The sequence below is a fragment of the Neofelis nebulosa genome, chromosome X, assembly GCF_028018385.1.
Source record: "Neofelis nebulosa isolate mNeoNeb1 chromosome X, mNeoNeb1.pri, whole genome shotgun sequence".
Taxonomy (NCBI): domain Eukaryota; kingdom Metazoa; phylum Chordata; class Mammalia; order Carnivora; family Felidae; genus Neofelis; species Neofelis nebulosa.
In genome coordinates this window covers 116755945-116761086 of record NC_080800.1, presented here as the reverse complement: position 1 = coordinate 116761086, position 5142 = coordinate 116755945, and the positions used below count along the sequence as shown (strand labels likewise).

The following is a 5142-nucleotide window of genomic DNA, read 5'->3' as shown; positions in this document are numbered from 1 at the left end:
TTCTAGCACTATGGCATCTGGCAAAGGATTGAGGACAGGGGAAGTTAACCCTCTCCTATAGGTGGGTTATGCAGAAAGCCCAGTTTTGGCTCCATCCTGTCGCAAGGGGATGTTACTAGCCATGTCGAGCTTGCAGAGTGCTGATCTCATGATCAAAGGCATCATGGACAGCTAGAAATGGAGAGTCATAGGTTCAGGACCTGAGAATGTCTATTTTTCCAGGAAAGTATATGCCATACTAATGGCATACAGCATTGGGCCAAGGAGGGCAATTCCTTGTATCAGAAGTGCATGGGCAACTAATGGTCATTATGGATGTTCCATAAAGGGACTCCAAGAAGTGTGAGAGAAGGTTGTTAAAGCTTCTGTAGTAAAAGAATCTCTAGGGGGCCTAATAGGAGTACGTGTTCTATATGAATTTAGACAGATTCTAGAGCCTTTTGTTGCAGGGCATCTCATTCAAGGTGAGCCTATTTTCTTACACAATTCACAGAAATAAACCCAAAATGGATAAAGGACCTGAATATGAGACAGGAAACCATCAAAACCCTAGAGGAGAAAGTAGGAAAAAACCTCTCTGACCTCAGCCGCAGCAATTTCTTACTTGACACATCTCCAAAGGCAAGGGAATTAAAAGCAAAAATGAACTATTGGGATCTCATCAAGATCAAAGGCTTCTGCACTGCAAAGGAAAAAATCAACAAAACTAAAAGGCAACCGACGGAATGGGAGAAGATATTTGCAAATGACATATCAGATAAAGGGCTAGTATCCAAAATCTATAAAGAACTCACCAAACTCCACACCCGAAAAACAAATAATCCAGTGAAGAGATGGGCAGAAAACATGAATAGACACTTCTCTAAAGAAGACATCCGGATGGCCAACAGGCACATGAAAAGATGCTCAACGTCGCTCCTCATCAGGGAAATACAAATCAAAACCACACTGAGACACCACCTCACGCCAGTCAGAGTGGCTAAAATGAACACATCAGGAGCCTCTAGATGCTGGCGAGGATGTGGAGAAACGGGAACCCTCTTGCACTGTTGGTGGGAATGCAAATTGGTGCAGCCATTCCGGAAAACAGTGTGGAAGTTCCTCAATAAATTAAAAATAGATCTACCCTATGACCCAGCAATAGCACTGCTAGGAATTTACCCAAGGGATACAGGAGTACTGATGCCTAGAGGCACTTGTACCCCAATGTGTATAGCAGCACTTTCAACAATAGCCAAATTATGGAGAGAGCCTAAATGTCCATCAACTGACGAATGGATAAAGAAATTGTGGTTTATATACACAATGGAATACTACTTGGCAATGAGAAAGAATGAAATATGGCTTTTGTAGCAACGTGGATGGAACCGGAGAGTGTGATGCTAAGTGAAATAAGTCATACAGAGAAAGACAGATACCATATGTTTTCACTCTTGTGTGGATCCTGAGAAACTTACCAGAAACCCATGGGGGAGGGGAAGGAAAAAAAATTAGAGAGGGAGGGAGCCAAACCATAAAAGACTCTGAAAAACTGAGAATAAACTGAGGGTTGATGGGGGGTGGGAGGGAGGGGTGGGTGGGTGATGGGCATGGAGGAGGGCACCTGTTGGGATGAGCACTGGGTGTTGGATGGAAACCAATTTGACAATACATTTCATATTTAAAAAAAGGTGAGCCTGTTTTCAAGTAACAGAACAAAGGGACTTCGATACAATTTTTATTATGAGGAATGTTGCCTCCACAATCCAAAAAAATTGTCCAAAAGATTTTAGACTCCTTTTAACAATGAGGGTACTAAGAAGGCTACCAATTGTTTCTCGACACGGTCAGGACTGGAACAGCCCTTGGCTTACCAAACAATTGTCAAGAATTTAACTGAGGTGGTAGAGCCTTGTACTATATGTGGAGGTAATGGGGCGTCCTCGCTCGTGAGTTCCTTTGTGGATATTTTGTGTCCTGAACAAGTGTGCCATATGAATCTCCCCAAAGGATGTCACCAGTGTGATGTCAAATCTCTTCGAAGGATGTCATCGTTGTGTCATCGTCATACCTGTACATCTGGGAAAAGCTAGATGTGGTTAAGCTATTGCCTGCAAAGATTATGTGAGATGACAGGAGTGGAAGAGGTACCCCACTGAGTACCCAGGGAAAGGTGTATTGTGTCCCCTTAAAAGTGAAGGTTAGGGATGCCTGGGTGGCTCAGTCAGTTAAGCATCTGACTTCAGCTCAGGTTATGATCACACGGCACGTGAATTCGAGCCGTGCATCAGGCTCTGGGCTGACAGCTCAGAGTCTGGAGCCTGCTTGGGATTCTGTGTCTCCCTCTTTCCCTGCCCCTCCCCTGCTCATGCCCTGTCTCTCAAAAATAAATAAACATTAAAAAAATTTTAAAGGTGAAGGTTAACTACAGCTGAGAGACTGCTGAAATAGGCATTGAACAAAATATATTAGCCAAATACCTTGCTATGATGGCAAAGTATTTATGACTGATGGAATCAATAATTTCAATAATATTGCATATGGAATTCTAATGGGTGGGACTGTGACATTAAAGGCATAAAAATTCACACTGAGATTCCATTAATGTACTCCAAGTTCAATAACACAGTCAAATTTGACTGTTAAATGTAAAAGCAGTAGGAATAATCACACCTTGTCTAAATAGGTCTTATATAGTGGGTTTCAATCCTTGAAGTCCCTGTTTTCAATTAGATTGGACCTTTTTAAAGAAAAAAATGGGGTAAAGGTGTTATTTTTAACTAGGGAGGAAGGTCCATAGGGTCGTATATTTTTCAAATTGGTAAGTGTCAGGGTCTTCGTCTTATTACTCATTGGGTCAGACTGTCCATGTGCACTAGAGGATGTTTTAGGGCAATGAATGCTTTTGTGATGGACAATTTGGGCAATGCAACAGTGCTGATGGTTAAGTCCACTCATATCTATTTGTTTTTATTTTATGCTCAGTTAACTTCCTGGCTGCTTTTATCAGCTTGCCCAGTTGTGGACCAGAAGGTAAAGAGGAAGGAATAAGGCTTAAAAGCTGTCAAGAGTAAAACATCACAAATGGGATCAGATTCATTATTACACACTGCCACCCCCCATACATCACCCCTCTCCCCATCTGGGCCCACCGATGTTGTAGCAAGTCCTTTCTTATTCTCCAGTGGGATAAAGTGTTATAGAGGAAATTTGTCTTCAGTCCCCAGTCCTCATCTAGTTCTTATTCCCAATGTCCAGCTAACTATGGACTGGCTCTTCTGGGCCCCAAACTTGCAGGATTCCACCTCCCTCCCTTCTCATACATTTGCCTCCTCCCTTATCAATCACTTGCTGCTGCATTTCTTTCCTCCCCGCTCATCATCAGAGAACACACAGAAATACACACACATGTCCGTTGTGCAACTTGTTGGTGTTTTAATCAGCAACATCAGCATACTTTATTTGGTCCTCCCACAGACAACCGTTAACACAAAATTTTGATCCCAGAGATTTTTATGGAGAGAGAACAGATGCTTCAAGATCTCTGACTCCTGGTACGCACAGGGAAGTGGGAGACAGGCTTTCTTAATCCTTCTTTGGCTGATTTTCATTCTTTTTACCATGTCTGTGGTAAAAGACTAGTATTATTGACTTTCTCCCTTTATTTCGTCTTTCCATACTCAGTTGCCGGGCTAATTTAACCTTCCTGAGTATCTTCCTTATCTGGTAGGAAAACAAAGTGAGCACATAAAGACATTGGTTTGGGGGAAGAGAATGGAAAATACATGGGAAGGGAGGCTTTAAAAGAATGGGTGCATACTGAGGGGAGGGTTTGTGCCAGACAAGGGCATGATAGGGGTCTTGGGTGGGGAATCGATGGGGAAGAAGAGGAGGTACAAGAGTAGGGTAATCTGACCTTCTCCATCTCTTTGTCCTTGAGTTGACATGGGGTCTTCTCTCTCCCTTTGATGCTCAGAGTTTGTTCTTTTGGGTCTGAAGTTTCTGCTTTGGGATATGAGTTAGATTCCTCCAGAGCCTCAGTAATCTCTGCCATGTTGTAGCAACAGTGACCCACTCCAGGGCTCCTGACCTCTCTCTATATAGCCTTTGAGGACAATAAGGAGCCACACCCTTTGGCTTTGATTGGTCAGCAGGAAATTACTCCAGCCAATGGTAGCGCTGGAGTGACATGCCATCACAAAGCACCACAGAGTGCTGACAAATCCATGGGAGGAGGGGAAGAAAGCAGAGTCTAGATGCTCTGGTTAGAGAAAGGGGGAGCTTTCTCAACAACCCCTAAAGAGCCCTCTCAAACTGATCTGTTATTCTTTCTCATATCCTCTGGTTTAATTCTTATGGAACACGTGGCAGGGAGAAGGTGATTCCTCCAAGTCATTCCTCATGGCCACTCCCATTCAGTGTTCCACTCTGTCGTCTCCCAGAACTCACTACCTGGTATTTTGTGTCTTCTTAATAAACTTAATTTTAGAACAGTTTAAAATATACAGAGTAAGTGTGAAAATAACAGAAAAGCCACATACCCCATGCCCAATTTTCCTTATTATTAATGTCTTACATTAGTATGATACATTTGTTACACTTAGTGAACCAACAGTGAAACTATTATTTTTAAAAAATTTTTTTCATGTTTGTTTATTTTTGAGAGAGAGAGAGAGAGAGAGAGAGCGAGCGCAGGCGTGTGGGTGTGAGTGGGAGAGGGGCAGAGAAAGGGGGACAGAGGAACCCAGGTGGGCTCTTCTCTGACAGCAGAGAGCCCAATGCAGGGCTCAGACTCACCAACCATGAGATCATGACTGGAGCCAGTCAGACACTTAATCGACTGAGCCAGCCACGTGCCCCAACAACGAAACTATTATCAACTAAAGTCTGTACCTTATTCAGATTTCCTTAGTTTTTACCTAATGTCCTTATTCTACCATCTAGGATACCACATTAAATTTAGTCAACATGTCATGCCTCTTTAGGCTCCTCTTGGCTGTGACAGTTTTTAGATGATTTGTTTTTGAGGACCTTGACAATTTGGGGGTATTTTATTTGGTTTTTGGGTTTTGTTTTTTACATTAGATCCCCAGATATTATTAATCTTATAGCTGAAAGTTTGTACCTTTTTTTCCCAACCTTTCCCTATTTCCTTCATTCTTC

At 42.6% G+C, this 5142-nt stretch overlaps 1 long non-coding RNA gene across 1 annotated transcript; it reads right to left on the bottom strand.

The window, feature by feature from the left end:
- Window positions 1-3394: 3394 nt before the first annotated feature.
- On the bottom strand, window positions 3395-4135 carry LOC131502725 (uncharacterized). Its single transcript, XR_009257134.1, has 2 exons — window positions 3896-4135; window positions 3395-3702 (listed from the first exon to the last, which is right to left on the bottom strand). It is a non-coding gene; the product is annotated as an uncharacterized LOC131502725 (long non-coding RNA).
- Between the last annotated feature and the right edge of the window lie 1007 nt (window positions 4136-5142).